Consider the following 5,634-nt stretch of genomic DNA (forward strand, 5'->3'; position numbering starts at 1 on the left):
ATTTAAATAGTCCTTCTATTTAAAGCTATGGAATACTAAATTTGAGTCATTTTTAAAAGTTATTTTTAAGTTGAAGTCCTTTTTAAAAACTTGGAATAAACTTTAATGCTCCTAAAAGGTGTAATGATTAAATCTGAATTGTTGAATCATTTATATTCCTGCGATCCATACAGATGATATACAACTTTATGTTTCCAAAACCCTCTAAATGCATAATTAAGCTGTACTTTGGATTTAAAAGAATTGATAGCAGAGAACATTTGCAGTTCAACCAGGACAAACATTTTAGTCCTCCTACTGCTGAGAGAAAATGTGGGTTGAACCACACAACCAAACGTACCATCCAGTCAGAAACCCTGAGGTAAGATTTGATTCAGATTTCCACTTTTGACGCAGATTAAACCTTTCACAAAGAACAGCATTCTTCTGCTTAAGGTTACCAGAGAGAAAGGGTCTCTTTTTGGTAATATCTTTAAATACATTCATTCATCACTTACTAAAAAAAAAAAAAACCCTACTGCAAATTTTTTCTGATTTTTTGAAGCACAGGTCACAAAAACATCAGCGCATAATAATTCTGTTGCATCGCTGTTGATTAACTCCAGACATAAACTGTTGTTAGTATTTTGGTCCATTCCTCCATGTAGATCTCCTCTAGAGCAGTGATGTTTTCGGGCAGTCGCTGGGCTTTGTTATAAAGCCATTCCTGGAGGATTTGTTGTGTGTTACTGATGTTACTTTGGTCCCAGCCCTCTGTGGGTCATTCCCTAGATCCCCCTGTGAGGTTCTGGGATCTTACGAGGAGCCCCAGATGGAGGGAGATTATCACTGGTCTTGTATCAAATCAATCTTTATTTATTTAGAACTTTTCATATAAAAATAACACTAAGTGCTTTAAACCAAAAGCAAACAGTATAAATAATACAAAAAAACAAGCATGATAATTAAAATTAAAACCAAGCCCCATCCCCAGACCTGCCCACAATACCCCCACCCTTTTCTCACCCACTCCCTAAGTGACCCAAAGCTGCTTACCTATTGCAGATTCAATCTTCCCAGCCTGGTGCAGGTCAACCACGTTGTTTCTGGTGTCCTTTGACAGCTCTTTGGTCTTGACCACAGTAGGGTTCGGAGTGTGACTGTTTAAAGTTGTGGACAGGTGTCTTTTAGAACGAGTTCAAACAGGTGTCATTAATACAGGTAATGAGTGGAGGACAGAGGATCCTCTTACAGAAGAAGTTAAAGGTCTGTGAGAGACAGAAATCTGGCTTGTTTGTAGGTGACCAAAAACTTATTTTCTACCATAACTTACAAATAAATTACTTAAAAATCAGATAATAGGATTTTCTGGATGTTTTTTCCTCATAAGAGTAGATTAAGATGGGTTTCAGACACACAATGGCATGTTTATGTCAAAGAATTGAATTTTTATGAAAGTGACATGCAGCAAAAGACTCCAAAGAAAATTAATTAGAGATTTTTTTAGGATTTCCTCCGATATCAAGCGGCAGCAGACTAACATGACTTTGATTAGAACTAATTGGGTGAAGAGTTGCAGCAAAATGCAATATTTCAAACTCATTGTGCTTTACATGACAGTCACAAATTGATAGTAAAAGAGAAAATTTGAGGAGAAAAACCATCACATCATGAGGAAATTAGGATGTGGGTAAATTGTGATGAAATAAATCAATTATATTGAGCAATTTTATCACTTTGGGATTTTTTTTTGTTGTTCTAAAGAAAAAAACCCAACAAAGCGCTTCGCCCGCAGAGGCCTTGGCACTGGGGTATTACTCTTTTCAAAAGTTGCTGTAATGCAGCCCACACAAAAACACGTCCGTTTTCTTTGCCAAAGGCACCATTAAAACCTCACTGCATCATAAACTGGACTTGTTCCTGATATCGGTGCTGATTGATGGCTTTCAGTTTTTGGTGGAGAACATGCGCCATCATTTTATATACAGAGTCAGCAATTATAATTCTTCTATTGTCATCACACGTGACTCTGATCACAGAAAGGTCAAAGGTGACTTTTGGACAAAGTTAACATAAAGTTTAAAATGCATTTCTTGATTTTTGTATGTTTTGGAATCAGGACTTGTTCCTAATTTAAAAAGGCTGCAAATCCATCAAATTTGAGAAATTTAAAGTACAAAATAAAGAAAAGAAGTTCTTGATTCATGTTTTTTTTTCACTACTGCAAGCGATGTGTTTGTTGCGCAGTGTAACCCAGAATAGCAAGTGCACTTCTCGGTAAGGTCTGTTCCTGTAATGAAGGCAGAAGTTAAACCAGAATAACTGTAACCTTGTTTGCATGATGAAAAAAATTACTGTATTCAAGTGTGTACTTGAGTTTTAATTGAAGCAATAAACAAAACAAAAATTCTTTTTTTATTTCTCTTTTCATGTGAGGCCATTTGTATGTCAGCTTTGCAGAAACGTCCGGGATTTAAAATCGCATGAATGGGTGAGCAGCAACCACAGTAGAAGTGCTACAAAAATGATTTAAAAAATGAAAAGAGGTAGGGTATGTAAGCTCTTTGTTTATGCAACATCAACAACCAAATCCGCAACTCATTTGACTAGCGTGTGCTTGGATTGCAGGTGTGAAGTGTGCGCGTCTCGGGTGGTCTGCTGCCTCCGAAAAGCCAGTTTCCTGTCGAATGTGACCAACAAGACGATGAAAAGCATCAGAGATCTGCCAGGTTCTGATCAAGTGTTGCAGGAGAACGCAGCTGGGGCTGAGATTTCGCTTCAGACAGGCAAGTGAAAACAGGAAGCCACTGTGCAGAAGAGAAACCTTTCGGTCAGTGAGACACTCTGAACGTGAGCACGCTTCCCACCATCGGTCCCCCAAGTGTTACTGAACTATTTTCAGGTTGAGGTTGACAGAAAAAAAAGTCAGTAAACAAGTTACAGAGATGATACTTTGTTATCTGTGTCTAAAACAATGTACACACAACTTGACCTCCAGAAAGGACCACAGAGGACATTATTTCAAACATTTAAGCAAAATCCCAACATCCAAAACATTTAGCAACCTTATTCAAATAGAAAGAAAACGATATAATGTGTACAGTCATGAAGGTTTAAATAGAACAAAGCATTTTCTTTCTGTGTGAGCAGACCTATAAAACTGTGGTGGGCTCTAGCTGCTTTGTGAAAGTGTGTTGTCTCGCTCTGTGACCTGCAGACAACAGCAGTCATTCAAAAACAGAGAGCTTGTTGTTTCACTTCCATATTTTTAAGGTATCAGGACACAATGAAAACATCCCCTGAAGACATGCACAGGAGTGGGCGAACTACAACCTGTTAAACCATTCAAACCTGGAATAAATTATACCAATAATTTTTATTTTACCTATTATTGTGGTGTCTCCCCATATATGGTGCGTTATAAATACATTGATCTTTGTTTAGGGGCAGGAAGTTATTTTGCATTCATGTGATGTTGTAAAATTTGTTATTTTTCTGACATTTATGTGTATTTTCAGAGTTGGAGAGTCATTTTTCTGACCATACCCACACCTCATGAACGCAGCATTTCCGTTTTTCCTTGAAGGAAACCATTGATGCAATTAGCAGTACTGAGTAATTACTTTGACTCATTACTGAGTAATGAGAACTAAAGTCACAGTTTCAAAAATAAAAAAGACCCACATTTTCTGTTTTATAATATATATAAATTGCATTTCTTTCTCTTATGAGGGGGATTACCAGAACACCACATGCATCTGCTCTTGGTTCTATCAAATTTTAGAGCCCTTTATGGTCCATAAGTCAAAAGGTTTGTCCACTCCTGCTCTAGAACACAAAGTCAAGGCATGGGGGCCGGATTCAGATCATTTTGTATTATTGTTATTAACAGCCGGATGTTATCTTAACAGAACACTACGATTATGGAGGCTGATGACTTTCTTTTTAAAGCACGTAGTGTCGTACATCACAAGAGTGTTATCATCCAACCCTCCGCTCTCACTTATGGTGCAGAAAGAAATAAACATAACCAGATAAGACAAATAAGATTAAACTGAGTAAAACAGCCAGACAACAAAACACAGAGCAAAGAAAACTATGATTTGATCTGTTTTTGCTAAAAAGCACAACTTTTTTTGTGGTCTTTTTTGGCAGCATGTTCATTTTTGGATAATTTTAACAGGATATATTTTATGGAGATTCAAATCTTTTGTGGGTTTATAAGTGTAACTTTTCATAGAAAATGACATAAAAGTAAAGAAACTTGTGGGTTTTTTCTTTAACATTTAGTTTATCTCCAAACATGTTTTTATGGAGAGTAAAATATAAAGTTATTTAAGGTTTAATTTGATTTATTCTGGAGAAATATTCCTTCTAGTTTTTATTCATTATAATTTTTAAAAAGTTATGTTTTTAAAGTTTCACAATTTTCATTTTAGTGTGTTTAATAAATGTTTATCCTGTTCAGGCTGTGACATAAGGTGTGTTTTGGATTTTGGCCTCTGAGTGATTGAGTTTGACACCCCCGCATTAGAGGGTCTGAAGAACACAATTTAGTTGCAGAGGTCCTAAAAACTATTTCTTATATAAGTTTAGATCAGGATTTTTTTACTGGAACTTTTTCATATTTGTTTCAGTGTTACGGCTGTGGCCGTATTTGGTTTTGTTTTCTTTTTGGTAGGGTGAATTTTTGTCAGAGTGGGACTTCTTTGTGTTTTGTGGATCTTTGTTTGTGTGTTTTTCTGTTTATTTGTTTCAGGTGTGGTGCTGGAGGCGTGGCTCCCCATTGGTCAAACCTGAAGGAGGGGACCTTCAGCCCACGAGAAGGGAGCTGGGCTGCAACCTGTCTCCACTGCAGCTCAGTGAACTTCTCCACCTGTTTTAATTTGTGCACATTTTGTAGTTTCTTTGGTGTTTTGTGTTAGGTCCCACTCTGTGTTCTGTGTTTAGTGTTGGTTTAGTTTAAGTGAAGCTGTAGGGGTGAACCGCCATTTTCTTTAGTAAATGTTTTCTCATGTTTATGTTAGTCCAGGGAGGTTAGTGTTTGTCATTATTTTACTGTTTCTTTTGCAGGTAAGCTCCCTGGGTTGAGTTAGTTGGGGTTTTGTTTGTTGTTTTGGCCTTGGTTCACCCTGAAGCCTTTTGCTTCACTTTTAGTTATTATTTTGGTTATTTTGTCATGTAAATAAATTTGGTAACTTTTTATGGAGACACTTGTGTTGTGTTTTGTTACACATTTTATTTAATTTATTTTTATGTTAGGCCCCAGATCCCCTAGACAAAGTGGGGCGTAACATTCAGTTTTTGTTAAAACCCGTTGGACAGGTTATTTCTCATCTTTCATATTTCAGCCTAAACAGTCGATTTTTCTCTTAATAAATTGTGTTGCCAACTTTTTAGATGCAACTCTGCAAACAGAAGATGTGCTTTATTCTGTTTTTAAAGCGAGATGCGTCTCGTCTTTGCATTTGTCCATTCTTAAATTGGTCATTTCCGTCTTATCGTTTTTTTCTACATTTTTGTTAGTTAAGAGATTATATCTTCTCGTGCAGATAAACCAGCAGAGCTAAAACATTTAAAACATATTAGACAAATTTCACATTGACATGTACTGAAGAGATCATTGAAGATACAGTTGATTGATTGGAGTACATA

Source organism: Oryzias melastigma, linkage group LG7 (assembly GCF_002922805.2).
Source record: "Oryzias melastigma strain HK-1 linkage group LG7, ASM292280v2, whole genome shotgun sequence".
Classification (NCBI taxonomy): Eukaryota; Metazoa; Chordata; class Actinopteri; order Beloniformes; family Adrianichthyidae; genus Oryzias; species Oryzias melastigma.